Source organism: Bos indicus, chromosome 5, assembly GCF_029378745.1.
Source record: "Bos indicus isolate NIAB-ARS_2022 breed Sahiwal x Tharparkar chromosome 5, NIAB-ARS_B.indTharparkar_mat_pri_1.0, whole genome shotgun sequence".
Lineage (NCBI taxonomy): Eukaryota > Metazoa > Chordata > Mammalia > Artiodactyla > Bovidae > Bos > Bos indicus.
In genome coordinates, this window is record NC_091764.1 from 97,277,652 (window position 1) to 97,295,305 (window position 17,654).

At 46.8% G+C, this 17,654-nt stretch overlaps 1 protein-coding gene across 1 annotated transcript in view; it reads left to right on the forward strand.

Moving 5' to 3' along the window:
- DUSP16 (dual specificity phosphatase 16) overlaps nt 1-17,654 on the forward strand; it is a 94,097-nt gene that overhangs the window by 41,616 nt on the left and 34,827 nt on the right. The gene's annotated exons all lie outside the window — the stretch shown is intronic.

Genomic DNA, 17,654 nt, shown 5'->3' on the forward strand with positions numbered 1-17,654 from the left:
GGTATTTATTAGCCAGAAAGCCACGTAGATCTGTGTGCCCGTACAGATGGCTCAAAGCCAGCTGCTTCTATCTGGGACTTTTCCTTTCACCTGCAATCTGTGAACACAGCGTAATCTGCAACTCAGCTCCCACCCCAAGGCAAGAACCCGACCAGTGCTCAATGTGAACCTTGGTTAAACTGGACTCTTGGCAATAAGATCGCCTGTCCTGGACATTTTGTACAACAAGATAGGAAGAAAATGTGCGTAGAATATTTCTTCTAATAATTAGGGGGAATATTTTCAAACTAACTTACATATTTTTGTGTGGTTTGTTTTCACAACTAAGTCTCAACTTGCAAATGCTAAGCAACCAGATGACTTTATAATGTACATGGTAAAGGCTGTTTTATATCTGCCCTCAAGGAGGGTGGTGTGGGAGTTCTGTCTCATTGAATTCCAAAGCCGACTGTTCATCCTTGGCTTCCCCTGTTTGGCAGATGGTCCTAAAGCCCTTCCACTCGCATGGTCTCCCAGAGCGGGGAATACAGTTTGACAGTGCGTGGTAACCTCTGCCACAGAGCTGCTGTGTGTACAGTGGGTTCTACCACGGTGATCAGCAAGCGTACCTTCAAAAATCTGACCCAAGGAAAACGAAATATTGACAGAAACGATCACTTTCACACCTTTTGTCTTTTGTTGGAAGGAGGTTCCGTTGACCTTGATCATGTTGGCAATTATGTGTTAGACATACAGGTATTTCAGTTGTCAGAGGAATCATCAGTTACGGGTGTGTTATCACTTTTAAACTCTCTGAAGGCTTAAATAAGATTTCTGTGTCTCCAGTTCCCTCTCACCAGCTTTTGCTGCTGTTCTTAAGAACAAGCGTAGTTTACCTGTCACTTTCAGGTCATCTGTTGCCATGTGTTTCCTCTGTGCTGTGGTTCTTTCCTTAAGTGAAGCCAGCGTGTCTCAGAATGTAGCTCTCAGAACTCTGTAGTGGAGAATTCATAGCACTATGAATGGTAGGTGCGCTCTTTTACTGGGAGTGTAATTGTGTTAAATCTGACAACTGTTACTTGTTGTTCAGTCACTAAGTCATGTCTGACTCTGTAGCCCCCATGAACTGCAGCACACCAGGCTTCTGTGTCCTTCACTATCTCCCACAGTTTGCACAAACTCATGTCCATTGAGTCAGTGATGCCATCCAACCATCTCATTCTCTGTTGCCCCTTCTCCTCCTGCCTTCAGTCTTTCCCAGCATCAGGGTTTTTTCCAGTGAGTCGGCTCTTCACATCAAGTGGCCAAATTATTGGAGCTTCAGTACTCTTGCTTGGAAAATCCCATGGACAGAGGAGCTGTTAGGCTGCAGTCCATGGGGTCGCTAAGAGTCGGACACGACTGAGGGACTTCACTTTCACTTTTCATCTTCATGCATTGGAGAAGGAAATGGCAACCCATTCCAGTGTTCTTGCCTGGAGAATCCCAGGGATGGGGGAGCCTAGTGGGCTGCCGTCTATGGGGTCGCACAGAGTCGGACACGGCTGAAGCGACTTAGCAGCAGCAGCAGCAACTTAAGCATCAGTCCTTCCAGTGACTATTCAGGGTTGATTTCCTTTAGGATTGACTGGTTTGATCTCCTTGCTGTCCAAGGGACTCTCAAGAGTCTTCTCTAGCACCACAGTTGGAAAGCATCAGTTCTTCAGCGCTCAGCCTTCTTACTGTTATAGAGTTCCACTGACCTCAGTTGCTGAGTTTAGGACTGCAGTTCATGCTTCCTGGGGCCACTATGTGGGACTTTACCTCGGAATCATATCGTCAGTACCAAGGTTTTTCTTAACCAGGGCACACCTGAAAAGTGATTATCCCACCTGGCTCTTGTTTCAGATGTTTTTCCCTGCGGGCCTCTGACCTGAAAACTTGGCTGGGCAGATGCTCCTGGAGGAATGAGCTCATGTCAAGTTTTAGTTACTCCAGTAACTTCCTCCCCTTTCTCCAGGAATATGCCCTTGTTACCTGGAAGGTTCTTATGAGCCACGTTCTTACCAGCTTTGGGAGGGGCATTTGTTGGAAAGCAGGAAGTGAAAGGACTCATTCTGATCATCTAGATCAGCCCTAGGGAGCTGTGGGCCTGTGCTGGGTCAGAACCCTCAGCATCTCCCCTTTGCACAGGAGATGTGTCCTGGGCCTAAACGGAGGCTCACTGAGGCAGCTTCAGGAACCACGCATGTGTATCTCCATGTCACCATCCACACCCCAGAATCCGGTATTTATCCTAGCTTCAAAGGTGGCTTCAAGGACTGAATGGCCTTGTCTGGGAGTTTCTGAGCAGCCAGATTTCTTAGGACACCTCAGAGAGGGTTCTGGATGATTAAAGGCCTCCCCAGCCATCCAAAAGCCTGGACATTCTCTTGGTTAGTGCATCTGTTCCTCAGAGTAGACAGAAGAATGTAGTTAGTGGAAGAGTGGTGGGGAAGGCAGGGCTGTCAGTTCTTGGCTCATTTTTTTTTTTTTTTTGCCAAGGTCCAGATGGTCAGAGGACATCCCAGGGGTATGGGGTAGAAGGACACATCGACACGTGTTTCTTAAATAATTTTGTTTGGAAGGGAAATAACTGACAAGCACACTAGTGCCCCACAGGTGCTGCGGGAAATGACAGGGTCGCTGGAGACAGCTCTCACTACAGACTGCCCCGTGGTGCTTTCAGCAGTTAGATACGCTCGTTGGCTCCATGGCGATTTGATAATGGAAAGACAAAGTGGCTTCTTGTAGTAATCTCTCCATCACGTTAGAGCTTTTAGCTATTCTGAGATTGTTCAGAAAGAAAGTATCAGACCCGTGAGATGGCTTTTTATAGTCATTATATGTGAGGGGAGGAATTGTGGCCATTCACAATTGCTCCATTCTCCTTTTTGGGGCCACCTTACCCAGAGAGTCATGACTCTGGAGAAAGGGAACAAGAGGACCGCCCCAAGGAGCTGGTAGAAGTATCTTAACAAGCTTTTTCCCTCAAGCAAGAGGAGACCCAGACTTACCTATGGGACCTAGTTACATGGACATTAACAGTGAGGGCTTCCTGATGGTGGAAGCTGTACTGGAGCTCTGGGCTTAATTTTTCCGGATGGAACAGCAGGTCTGGCCCTGGGATGGGCTAGCTTGGTAAACTTTAGCTTCTCTGCCAGGGAAAGGGGTTCTGTTAAGCCACTTTGACAGCTGATTATCAGTAAGACTTTCCAATCCTGAAACTTTGACCTGATTCTGCAATGAACTCAGCCTGTATTGACTACATCTGTGGGCCTGATTGGCCAGGGACCTTGACCCTGGCCTGATCAACTTTCCCTCTTTTTAAGCCCAGCCAGTATTCTAAACCAGGTGATTAATATTTGATAGACATCCGCCATATGCACATCTTTGATTATTATCTTAAAATCTCATTTAAACCTGTGTGGTCTTTTTTATTTGTTAGCCTAACTCCCCTACCGGATTCTCTTTTTCAAGCTAAGGACCTTTCCTTGTTCATCTTGTGTTCCCCACAAGGCTAAGCACTTTTTCAGTTTTCAATAAATATCTGATATATAAATTAGCTCACAGCTCACAGGTAGGTTTAGACTGTTTGTATTCCATACGACTTATTTTTTTAGTTTAGAATAAGTGATTATGTTAAACAATGATAAAACTAATCAGAAAGTGTAGCAAGAACTTGAAGTATTTTGAAATAAATGATAGGCAAGTTACCTTCGTTCAGGTAAAGCAAAAATATAGCTTCCCTGGTGGTCCAGTAGTTAAGAGTCTGCCTGCCAACACAGGAGACACAGGTTTGATCCCTTACCCGAGAAGATCCCATTTGCCACAGGGAAGCTAAACCCACATGCCACAACTATTGAGCCTGTGCTCTAGAGTCCACGTGCTTCAGCTACCGAAGTCTGTGCACCCTGGAGCCCATGCTTCACAACAAAAGAAGCCACAGCAATGAGAAGCCCGCACGCCGCAACTGTCTGCAATTAGAGAAAGCCCTCGTGCAGTAACAGAGACTCAGTGTAGCCAAGTAATAATTAATAAATAAGTCTTTTAAGAAATACACAGCTGTTATGGGAAAGGTATCTAATACAAAAATGTTTCCATTGTTTAAGTAGATTTCAGCATGGCTTTAAGTTCTAATGAAAACCCTGGTACAATTAAGCAGTGCTTAAATACTGAACTGTGGCAAGGAACTGATAGCTCTAGAAGACCTAACGCCACTCACAGGAAGAGACACGGCCTCGGATCCACATGAATTGAGGCCGGTTGAAGCAAATGTTTATATTAAGTCAGTTCATTATTTAGCCACTAGTAAGTTTGCCAGTGGGCTTCCCTGGTGGCTCGGTGGTAAAGAATCCACCTGCCAATGCAGGAGACATGGGTTCAACCCCTGGGTTGGGAGGATCCCTTGGAGAAGGAATAGCAACCCACTCCAGTACTCTTGACTGGGAAGTCCATGGACAGAGGAGCCTGGCTGGCTACAGCCCATGAGGTTGCAAAAGAGTCGGACACAACTTGGTGACTAAACAACAACAAAGTCTTCCAGTAACCAAGCTAGCTTAAACCATAGCATTGTTTCACCTCTCAGAGGATTAAAGCATTTTACTGTGAGTTGTAGCCTCATCTTAGCCAAAAAGAATGAACTTGGATCCCTTTGGAAAGTTCTCCCTCATCATTGATGGGTATAAACAGTTGCCAATATTGACTTATTGATCAACTTTTTTGGTCTTGTTAACTTCCAGGAAACTCTCTAAAAGCTAATCTTGTTTCTTGGCCTTTAATTGTTCATCATATTACTTAATTCTACTTACCTTTGTCTATTATATTTCTAAGGGTGGCAGATTGAAAATAAATACATTAGGGAAAAAAAGAAAAGCCTCTGAATTTGGACATTTTTGTGTGTGCTAACATAATGGAGAATAAATGGGTTAATTTACTAGAAATAAAGATCAACCTATAGATAAAAATGCTCTTCTATTATTTCCTTCTCTTTCTTTGTTGTTGTAACTCTGGGTAAAAGCAAAAGGGACCCACAGCAGTTGGTTAATTCTCCAGCACTCATTTCTTCCCCTCCTCCCCCCAAACTTTAAACTTTGAATTTTTGTATTAGGGTATAACTGATTACAATGTTGTGGTAGTTTCAGGTGAACAGTGAAGGGACTCAGCCATACATATACATGTATCCATTCTCCCCCAATGGAGAAGGGAATGGCAACCCACTCCAGTACTCTTGCCTGGAGAATTCCATGGACAGAGGAGCCTGTACAGTCCATGGGGTCGCAAAGAGTCAGACACGACTGAGCGACACACACACACTCTCCCCTAAACCCCCTCCCATCTATGCTGCCCCATAACATTGAGCAGAGGTCCATGCAGCCCTCATTTCTGTTCTGTGATGAGGCACAGCATAGTCTTGAAGCAAAAAACCCTGAAGTTGAATCACAGATCTCAGCCCTTTCATTTATAAATGAGGAGTGACTCTCCCTGAGCTTCTCAGGTGGTGCTAGAAGTAAAGAATCTGCCTGCCAATGCAGGAGATTCGAGTTCGATCCCTAAGTCAGGAAGACCCCCTGGAGAAGGGAATGGCAACCCACTCCAGTATTCTTGCCTGGAGACTTCCATGGACAGAGGAGCCTGGTGGGCTACAGTCCCTTGGTTTGCAAAAGAGTCAGACACAATGGAGCAACTAACACTACTAATGACTCTCTCCAGCTCTCCCCAAGCTCAGTGTGCCCAGTCTTCTGGAATTCCTTGAGGAGGTTGGACTGAGAATCAGGGGTGCCCACTTCAGGTCAAGTCTGTGCTTTCTTTTCGTGGTAGCCCTCTCTCAGCCTCTTTGTGGACTTCAGAGTCATATTCAGAAGCAACATATAAAAATATACTGTATATAACATTTTTAAGCATTACTTTTTTTCAGTCAGGGGGAATCATCAAATAAAAGTCTATTCTGTTCTGAGCTGAATTATAACTCTGGGTAACGATAGAAGATACTCACCATGGAGGTCAGTGTCAGGTGCGGTGCTAAGGGTTCTTGGAGACATTTCGTCTCTGAACACAGTTAAGGTCTTCGATGAATGTCTGCTAAAGGCTAAGTATGTATTTCTTTGGTCCGATTCAGAGTTGCTAGTGTGGTTGGAGAAGGCAATAGCAACCCACTCCATTACTCTTGCCTAGAAAATCCCATGGACTGAGGGGCCTGGTAGGCTGCAGTCCATGGGGTCGCTAGGAGTCAGACGCAACTGAGCGACTTCACTTTCACTTTTCACTTTCCTGCATTGGAGAAGGAAATGGCAACCCACTCCAGTGTTCTTGCCTGGAGAATCCCAGGGACAGGAGAGCCTGGTGGGCTGCCGTCTATGGGGTCGCACAGAGTTGGACACGACTGAAGCGACTTAGCAGCAGTAGCAGCAACAGTGTGGTTAGAGCTGGGAGCGAATAAAAATGTGCTTGACTCTTCATTCACTTCCACTTTAACAGGAATCTAGACTCAGTCAGCAGTTCTGTGTACAAAATGTGCAGCTTTCTACGGCCATACCACTCTGAACATGTCCGATCTCGTCTGATTTGGGAAGCCAAGCAGGGTTGGGTTGATGGGAGAAATGTGCCGCTTTGGTTCCGTGGCACCGGTTGCCATCCTTCCACGTGGAAGCAGGGCAGGGACTGAGCCTCCCACTCACACATTTGCTGCGTGTGCTGTTGCCACCATCTGTTGTCACATCCCACGTGGCGTTTCTTCTGTCCCCGTGTCTAGGGAGGGGAAGTCTTCAATCATTGCATTTTAGATCCTGCAGTAGCTGGTGAAACAGATTGGTGTTAATGGGTTCAAGTCAAAGTACCGCAGTTAGTCAGGAATTGGCTCTTCTCACGTTTAAAAAGCCGCAGTGACCAAGAGCCACTGAAAACAGACTAAAACTCGGTGCCGTTTCTCCCTGGTTGCCATGTATTTGCTGGCTCCGCTTCTCAGTTTGCATGCGATTATCCAGACTGGATCCCGTTTTCTCCGGTTGCTACCTGCCGCTATGGTAACAAGACAGCTGTGTCACTCACTAAGTGACCCGGACCTCAGACGTCTTGCCCGAGACTGCTTCTGTTCAACAGCTGGACTGCAGACCATGCTAGAGATGGTTCTTCACCGTGACACCATGCACAAGCCACCCAGAGGCCCCGTGGTGACATCAGTCTTCCTCTGACCCGATCATGTCATTTATGTCCTATCCATTCAGCTGGCCTCTGAGTGTCCGAGGGCTTCCGCCCGGGGGACAGGGTACTGGGAAAGCACCCGGCTCACCCCTGCACCTAAGAACACAGAGTTAATTTGGAGTCCCACATTTGAAGTGGATGAAACAGAGGTACGGTTGACAGCGCGCCAGGTGGTGAAGGACGTGACTGGGTGTTGTCTGCCAGGCTTGAGGAAGAGTTGGTGACAGTGGTGGAATTTTGATCAGACCTTGAAAGATGAGTAAGATTTGGGGGTGGGGGGACGGTCCTCGGTGGACTAACTGAAAGGAAGGGAAACGTGATTACAGATATTATGAGTGAACATTGGTTTTAGGAGTAGTGAGGAGACAGAATAGACTTTTTGTGACGGGGAGGAAGGGGAATTGAGTGGAAATACAGTCAGGCTGGGGTGGCCTGGGATGCCTTGGAGACTCGGTGACACCTGTTACCTCTCGGCCACCAGAGCTTTCTTCTGGCCTCTTTGCTCTGTGCTTCTGCTACCAACTCCAGCCAACACCAGCCCTCCAGACCTGCCCAGGGACCTCCTCACTGCTCACACACCCTGTCCACACTCTCCCCACCCCATTACTCACGTCTCTCTTTTATATTTTTAATGTACCCTGGTTTTATCACCCCCTGCTTTAATACGCATCAGCACTTGGGGGGTAAATTCCATAATCTTTCCCTGACTCCGAGGCCCTGCTGTGGCAGCTTCTGCCCGCCTTCACACCTTCGTCGCAGGCCCTTGTCCGTCCTCAGGTTGCTCTGTGTGTGTATTGTAGCTCTTTGGTCTCAGGTGCCCTAGCCCTGCAGCCCTGAGGCGCCCTCCTCTGCCCTCATGTGTCCCCCTCTCCCCCACATCTGGGTCAATCTCGCACTTGACTCACGGCAGCCCTCCAACCTCCCCTGGTCCCCAGATAGAGGTGCGTGTCCTCCGTCACACACACTCCTCTGGCCACACACCGTAGTCAGCTAATTGCTCATCTAATTGTTTGGCTGAAGTTTGTCCCGCTAAAGTGTCCATTCCAGAGATGGCCCCTGTCATGGTCACCAGGGTCCCGTCAACCCAGTCCCGAGTCCAGCTCCTGGCAGGCGTTCAGGGCACGTCTCTCAACCACGTGCAGATGCCACCAGATGCCTCTGGTGTTGTCTGGTGACAGTCGGGGCCCCCTTCCTTCCCCGATGCTCCACCACGTCCTTGGGGAGGCGGCACACTTAGCCCTAGAGGAGGCCAGCTGCTAGGGTGGACATAGCAAAGCGGGCGCACGGGAGGGCTGTTCAGGGTGGGTGTGGGTTAGAAGCCTGAGCTTCACGGGGGAAAGGCCATCTGGGCTCCGAGGAGCCCTTCTCTGGAGACCAGACTACTTTTCCCGTTGACTCAGAGCATTGTCTCCTAATGGGGGTGAGGGGTCTCAGGAGGCCCTGCCTGCTGGTGGTCACCCTGGGCACAGACAGCAGCCACTTCGTCTTCAGCCGGGTCAGTCTGTCGTTAGTCCAGCTCATCTCCTGAGGGCTGTAGCCCCTGGTCCCCTGATCCCTGGAGGTCAGCCCGGGGTCTGGAGGCCTGAGCCTGTCTCTTGGGGGAAGTTCCCTAGACACGACAGAAGCACCTGAGGACTCACCGGGGATTCTGGATGAGGCAGGCAGCATTTACCAGGTCGCCCTTCTGTTTTTTTTAACATCAGAGAAATGTTCTGCTTGTTCTCAGCTGCCTCACTCACCCTGAGGGTCCTCTGGGGCCTCGGAGGAGGAGTAGGAAGAGGTTCTGGCTCCCACCCAGGCCCACAGAGCTCTCAGCACTGAGTGGAATCAGGAAATCTTTTGAACACCAAGCATACACAAGATTTATGTCCATCAACAGCTATTCATTGTAACAAGAAAGGATTCAGTAAACATTTAGTTACATGCTAAGCACTATGCTAAATGCGGAGATGATTGCAAACAAGCGTGAGACACAGTTCTTACACACAGTTCACAGCATGTTATAGATGGAGAGATAGGTCACCACAAACACGGAATGAGAATTCACAGTGACCAGGTCAGTGGAAAATACTGCCGTGTGATGGCTGTATATACATTCATATATATATGTATGTATGTGCTTCCCAGTGGTAACAAATCTGCCTGCCAAGCAGAAGAGCGAGTTTAATTCTTAGGTCAGGAATTCCCTGGAGGAAGGCATGGCCACCCACTCCAATATTTTTGCCTGGAGAATCCCATGGATAGAGGAGCCTGGTGGGCTACAGTCCATGGGATCGCGAAGGAGTGGGATATGACTGAGCGACTAAACAACAACAAACAATGTATATGTGTATTTTTGGTCACTCTGCACGGCTTGTGGGGTCTTAGATCCCTGATCAGGGATGGAACCTGTGCTCCCTGAGGTGGAAGCATGGGGCTGTAACCCCCGGTTTGTCAGGGTAGTACTGTGGCTGTGTATTTTATAGAAGTTCTAAGTTGGCCAGACCATATTTAGATACACTGGTCAGGGAAGATTGTTTGTTTGTTTTTTAATACAGCAGAATTTTAAGAACGCAATAGAGTACTAGAATTGAAACTAGAGAGCAGCTCCATGGTAAGAGAGGATTGTATCATGAAACTTGTTTTGGTGGTGAGTGAATGTGGGTGATGAGAAGGTAAAATGTATATTCTATTGGTCATGGTAAGAAAACCATGGCATATGCAGCTGGAGAAGAGCTGTGATCCATGCTTGCCTCTGGTTCATAAGGACTGAATAGCCAGAGGTTGGGGATGAGACCACACAGGTGTGTTGCGAAAACAGGAGGAAGACGAGTGGACCTGTGATGTGGTGGGCGGAGTAGGGACAGTGAAGGTGGACAGTAGAGTGGGGTCAGAGGATGAAGGAGCTTGAGTGGCTAACCAGGAATTTTGGGTTGTATTCTATGGGCATTTGGGAGCACAGGTTACATTAAAACTATCTTAGGAGCTTAATTGGGCGACAGAGTGGAAGCCAGTTGGGGAAAGGACAGGCGGATCAAAGAGAAGTGTTCCTGAGTTTATCCAGTGATGCAGCTCAGAGCTCATGGACAGGGGTGTGGTGGGGGAGAAGGGGAGGCAGGGACAGACAGACAGACAGACGTCGCAAAGGCAAATTCGAGTGTTGCCATGCCAGGAGGATGCTGCTAAGGCGACTGGAAGAACGGGGCCGACAGGTACAGGGATAGGGAGTGAAAGAGAACGAGATATTGGCTTGGAATTTATTTTTTAAATGTCAATAAGTCTTTCAAGTGCAAATGCCCAAAAGAGGGTTGAAAATGTTAGATTGGAATTTGGGCCCTCAAGTTCCCAAATGCAACCTTGGAAGTCTTGACTTCAGGTGAACTAGAGCATGGCCCATTTGGTAAGGAATCCGTCTGCAATGCAGGAGACCCAGAGTCGATCCCTGGGTCGAGAAAATCCCCTGGAGAAGGAAATAGCAACCCACTCCAGTATTCTGGCCTGGAGAATCCCAGGGACAGGAACCTGGCAGGCTACAGTCCATGGGTTCGCAGAGAGTCAGACACAGCTGAGTGACTAAACCACCACCACCACCAGAGCAAAGGTGGTCTCCTGAACCACCTCAGAGGCCTACATCCTGCCTCCTCAGGAAGCCCCTGGCTGCTGTTCGCTCAGCTGTGTCCTCAAGTCACCAGAGGACCCAGCGGGTGGCCTCTTTGACCCTCTCTCCTGCTTACAGTGCTCACTGCCTTCACTCAGCCAAGGGTGAGTTCTGGCTGTAGTTCCTTTTGATTGGTTGTTCTCACCATACTCTTCAGAACAACCTTTGTGTGAAGGGATTTATTAAGAGCCTGTCTAGCTCTGTGTGTGTGTGTTTTAAGAGAAAGAGTCTCTGGGCATCGCTGCTGCTGCTGCTAAGTCACTTCAGTCGTGTCCGACTCTGTGTGACCCCATAGACGGCAGCCCACCAGGATCCCCCGTCCCTGGGATTCTCCAGGCAAGAACACTGGAGTGGGTTGCCATTTCCTTCTCCAATGCATGAAAGTGAAAAGTGAAAGTTAAGTCGCTCAGTCATGTCCGACCCTCAGTGACCCCATGGACTGCAGCCTACCAGGCTCCTCCGTCCATGGGATTTTCCAGGCAGGAGTACTGGAGTGGGGTGCCATTGCCTTCTCTGCTGGGCATCATTGCGTATTACCAATTTGAAAGCCCAGGGACTTCCCTGGTGGTCCAGTGATTAAGATTCTGCGCATCCAATACAGAGGGTGCAGGTTCAAGCCCTGGTCTGGAAACTAAGATACCACATGCTGCTTTGCATGGCCAAAAAATAAATAATAACTTTAAAAACATCAGTAAAAGAGTTAAAAAAAAATGTCAGTCAGCATCTTCTGAGAACTCTTTTACTAAACAACACTTCAGGATTTTGCCAGTTGAATCGATCTAGATAACACTATCTTGAGGAATGTAAAATTTAGAAATTATGAGTCAAAGAACTCTGATAAGTTACATTCTTTTAGTATTTAGTGATTTTTTTTATGCTAGTATTTTGAAAAACTTTAATTCGTTTATTGTGTTGGGTAACGATGTTAATCCAAAACTTCGCTGGAATGTCCCATCCCTGCCGTGCCAGGTGATTGGTGGCTTTGTACAGAGGGAGCTTGTTGGAAGTGTCATTTATGGGGCAGGTTTCATGAGATGGAGGCTTCTTCTCAGGCTTCCTGGAGGGAGGGTCTTCACAGAAATGCATGTCTGCCCCTTCCTCTCGAGGGAGTGGAGGGGTGGAATAAGAGTTTAAAATGAATCCCAAATGCTCCACGTCATTTGGGATTTTTTTTTCTCTTCTGTGCTGCTCAGCAGACAGTTAACTAGGTAGGACATAGTTGCTGCTGATGCTGCTAAGAAAAGTGTGCTGGGCTCTCTGCCCTCCTGTGTGGCTGGGCTTCCCTACACCAACCTTTGTACACTGGAAAACACTGGAAAAGTACAGTTACTTTTGTTTTTTTTTGCTCACGCAGCTTAGTTCCCTAACCAGGGATCAAACCCATGCCCTCTCCAGTGGAAGCCCAGAGTCCTAACTACTGGACCACCAGGGTATTCCCACAGTTACATATTTTTGCTTGCTTTCTTTGCAGGTGTATAATTACATTGCGTTTCTTCTTTTTCGGAGAAGGCAGTGGCACCCCACTCCAGTACTCTTGCCTGGAAAATCCCATGGACGGAGGAGCCTGGTAGGCTGCAGTCCATGGGGTCGCTAGGAGTCAGATGTGACTGAGCGACTTAACTTTCACTTTTCACTTTCATGCATTGGAGAAGGAAATGGCAACCCACTCCAGTGTTCTTGGCTGGAGAATCCCAGGGACAGGGGAGCCTGGTGGGCTGCCATCTCTGGGGTCGCAGAGTCAGACACGACTGAAGCGACTTAGCAGCAGCAGCAGTTTCAACTCTCCATATATACTGTCTGCAGACCCCAGAAGAATTGTGACCATGCTTGAATATTTTTAAATGGTTAGAGAATAAAGTTGGCTGAATCAGACACTTCAGACTAAAAGTGCAAAGTAATTATTCTTAAGAGCAGTTAACGTGCTGGGTCGGCCAAAAACGTCATTTGGGTTTTTCCATGACAGTGTACAGAAAAGCCTGAACAAACGTTTTGGCCAACCCAGTACTTCCAAGATACACATCTCAACGTTTCAGTGTTTGATATTAGGGTTGTCTCCTTTGTGCAGTAGCAAAGCCCAGATTTTACTTTCAGTATGGAAAGAGCTGTTCTATACAGAAACAGGAATGCTCCATTTCAGTCCTTCACATACATTCTAGAATAAGTAGATGAATGGGTCATATTTATGTCACAGAAAAGGGGACTTTGTTTTACAGAAGGATTGAACTACATGAAAACTATATTGAAAAACTATGAGACTATGTAAACTGTGAAAATGATTTAATGAGTGGAAGTTAAATTTGCATGTGAATTTTTAGAAGAATGTGTTTCATGACGTGGAGTTTTGTGTAAACAGATTTCTGTACATAGCCATGGACTCTATCCCCAGTGTGGGAAGGGGTTGCCTTGAATCCCGCTTCACAGTTGGGCAGCTGTCAGAAGGTTAAGAATCTGCCTGCAGTGCAGGAGCTGCAGGAGATACAGGTTCGATCCCTGGGTCAGGAAGATCCCTTGTAGGAGGGCATGGCAACCCACTCCAGTATTCTTGCCTGGAGAAGCCCACGGACAGAGGAGCCTGGTGGGCAATAGTCCACGGGGTCTCAAGGAGTCAGACACAACTGGAGTGACTTAGTGCATACACAGCTGATAAAGCTCTTAGACCTGCTGCCTGTTTGAACTGAAGCATAAGTGAGCAGCCTTCTATTTCTTCCTGCAGTGAAATGTCTTCAGAATCATGGAGTTGATGTTTATCTCTGGTTTGACTTCAAGGATAGGGATACATTTTTAGAACTTGAATCTGAAAATTAACATCACTTATCTGTAGTACAGTGCTACTTTTGTTGATTATGGAAATATACTTTTAAGAAACACCGCTGTGGTTTATAACTGCCAGGGTCAGAAGGAAGAGAAAGATGACCAGTTAGAATTGTTTAGTGGTGTTTCTTTATGTATATTTTCTTTTACTTGGCAGTTTTTCTCCCTATGAAAATGGGATGGTAGTTAACATTGGCTCTTACAGAAGATTATATTTATGGTTGGAATTATGAAGGAGGTGTTTTTAAGAAGCGTTTTCTTGGCTGAGCGAGAAGAAAGCAACATACAAATCATGAATGCCTTTAAGCTGTACCAAATGTTTTCTCTTTCCAAAGTGATATGTATGTTTTTATTTATAAACATGCATTCTCTGGTGAATCAGTGGACATCAGACAGAATGTGGATTTTTAACATTGCAGTCTCTTTGGCTGTCTATCCAGAGCTGTAGAGGCCAGTGATGTCTGTATGTCTGTCTGCTGGTCTCCCTATCGCCATTACAGGCCAGGGTGTCTGCATATGTGTCTTCCTTCCTCTTAAAAACAAGCATTCCTAGCACAAGAGGCCCTAGTGGGTGCAGTGTTCCGAGATTCAGGTCTGTCTTAGGGAAGAACATATGGGTTGTCTGACTGTTTTCTCCATTCCTAGACGATAAGCAGCATAAAATCCAAAGATGGGAGAAATTTGGCCAGATTGGACGGTTGACTCAAATCTTTGACAACTTTAAAAATTATTCTAAAACTGTTTTCAAGAGCGTGACAGCTTTCCAGTGCTGCTCTTACAGTAAACAAAGGGATCCTGAGCCAACACCGTGCCTTCTTGTCGTAATAGACTCTAACTTGGGATCCGGGGACCACAGAGCCAGGAGCGAGGGCCGGGACGTCTCTCTATTCTGTGTCTGTCATCCCCTTGTCACAGAAGGTTCACGTAGATGAATTGTACTGTTCTCCTTGTGTGGATCTAGTTAATAGAGGAAGAGGGACATTTTAGACGTATTTCAAAACTGAGTTGCTGATGAAGCCACAGATAGTTTCTCGAGGGTTTGGGTAGATCAGGAGGTGTCTCATCTGTGATTAATTAATGAAATGAAGCCAGGGTCACTGGAGTCCAGCGATGAATGAAAGGTCAGCGAATGGAAAAAACTGTCAATAAAGGTGGATGTCAGCAGAGTGGAACATTGTCAGAGATAAAGATCAGGGGAAATGCACTCTTTGCCAAGGTAGATTCCTGTGGAAGTGACCAGGAGTCCTGGTTTGGGACATTTCAAGCCAGACTGAGCACTGATTTCAATGAAATTTGTTAAGTATTTTAAGGCTGTTTGGGTTTGTGCTGCTAGAGATTAGTTGTAAACATTTGTTTAAAAAAGGGGGGGTGGTTCTGTTTGCCTTATGATGTGTTTTACCACGTGTTATTGCTGTTTTGTTTGGCTCTGGGGGGTTGTTTTGATGCTAAATAGTGGTTTGTTTTCTTTCTATTTTCTGTATTAGAGTTTTCTAGCACCATACTCACATTTTACTTTTTTAGACCCACTGAAGTTAGAAGTGATTTAGGATAGCGTGAATGATAGAGCTGGACTTGGAACAGCCCAGGCTGGCCAGCTCTCACTTTACGATTGTTGGCGACTCTGTCCCCTCTGAACACAGTTTGATGGAGGGAATGGGCTGAAAGTCACCAAGACGCAGCCACAACCTCACCACCAGTTCACAGACTGCGATCGTGAGCCAGCCGTGAGCCCCTAGTCCATCCTGTTTTGTTACTGGACACATGTGACTCTAGCTTACAGAGTTCTTGTGTCTCTGGTCAGGTCTCCTTCTCTTTTCTCTGCCTCATCAACGCTTCTGAACCATGTGGCTTAGGGGGAAGCAAGGCTCTTCTGTCTGTTGGGGAGAGGCCATGGCCATTTCCAGCCTAGTGGAATAAGGCTAAAATGAGGGCAGGACCCCAGAGATGTCAGCAGACACGTTGCCCGCATTCTAGGCAACATGGCACGTAATTCCGTGGCATTTTAGAAATGTGGTCTAATGTACCCATTGAGAGTACAGTCTGAAGCTGGGCTGCCAGGGCTCACATCCCAGCCCTGTTGGTTATCAGTCTGTGCCTTTCTGAACCTCAGTTTCCTTATCTCTGAAATGGGAACAACCCAGGCACCTCCTTCAAGGTGTTGTAACGATCAAACAAAACTTGTAAAGTGCTTAGAGCAATGCTTGTCACATAGTACATGTTCAGTAACTGTAGGATGACTTGACTTATTTGTAAATATGATGACTTATAAGTTTAAAATGGAATTCCTTGGATGGTCCAGTTTCTCTGTTTTCTGAGAACATTTCCTAGACTCCCGTTTTGTTGGATTTAAATGAGAGAGACCAACCCCTGAACTGTTTTGAAGCCAGAATAGGAAAAAAAAATATGACAGCAGTTTCTTAGAGAAACACCGGAACCACAAAAGTTACTGGAAGTTAAAATTTAAACCCATTCAATTAAATTGTAATCAGAATTGCGGCTGTCAGTTGCTGTGTTGGGTAAGCACGCGTAAGATAGGCCAAGAATGTTCAGATTCTTTAATGTTTGTTTTTATAAGAATTACTTGAGGGGAAAAAAACTCACCTTAAATGATTGTATTATGCCATTAAGAGACTGAAAAGGACAAAACATTAATAGAAGCAAAATTATAAATTCTGAATCATGACAGGCATATACATATGCTTGTATTAAAGGGAAAAAAGTGGACATGTTAGTTGCTCAAGTCATGTCCAACTCTTTGTGACCCTATGGACTGTAGCCCACCAGGCTCCCCTGTCCATGAGATTCTCCAGGCAGGAATACTGGAATGGGTAGTCATTCTCTCCTCCAGGGGATCTTCCGGACCTGGAGGTGGAACCTGGGTCTCCAGCATTGCAAGCAGATTCTTTGCCATCTTAGCCACCAGGAAATGCCTGTATTAACTGATCCCTTTTTGAGATAGCTGGTGGGTTATACTTTAAGCGTGGAAATTCCGACAATTTACTCTATTTCAGTGGTTGCAACGGCCTTATCTTGATGTTTCCTTAAGTGTGAGTTCCACCAGCTATTAAAAGGTATTAGGGGGAAAATGGGAGGGGAAATTCCATGGTCAAATAAGCTTGGGACCCTTGAATTAAATGAAAGTAAACCAGTTTCCTTAGAGGTTTTCAGGCTCCTCAGAGAGCTTTTAGTATGTGAGCTGTGAGTCTCCCAGGAGAAACGACGTGTAGCGTTTCATGTCCCAGTGTCCCGTCTGCCAGCTTCCTGTAGGAGGTCATTGCTCCAGAGCCCACTCTGGGAGATGCAGCCCTCGAGGCGCTGCTGCTTCCGTTCTGTTTCAGGTGAATCCTGCTGGGGTATAGCTGCAGACTAGCGATAGGGGAAGGCCACGGACGGGGCTGGGAACTGGATGTCTGATGCCTGTGCCCTGCGGGGCTTCCTCTGCAGGCACAAGCTCTCAGGCATCCCGACTGGCCCCATCCTCTCCGTCCTCTGACAGCTCTGTGAGGGGGTCTGATCACTGCTCCCAGTTTAGGAACAGGAAAACTAACAGCCAGAGGGCGTCATTCACTTGTGCAAACCTGACAACTAGGACGTGGTGAAACCAGGATGTGAACTCAGTACAGGGGCCTGTGTTCTTCTTCCCTCTGATGTTCAGTCATGTGTGTGTGTGGTTTGTATGCCCTATGTGTATATATGTGTGGTTTATATGCCCTGTGTGTGTGTGTGTGTGGTTTGAATGCCCTGTGTGTGTGGTTTGTATGCCCTGTGTGTGTGTGGTTTGTATGCCCTGTGTGTGTGTGTGTGTGTGTGTTTTGTATGCCCTGTGTGTGTGTGTGTGTGGTTTGTATGCCCTGTGTGTGTGTGTGTGTGTGGTTTGTATGCCCTGTGTGTGTGTGTGGTTTGTACACTGTGTGTGTATGTGTGTATGTGGTTTGTACACTGTGTGTGTGTGTGTGTGTGGTTTGTATGCCCTGTGTGTGTGTGTGTGTGGTTTGTATGCCCTGTGTGT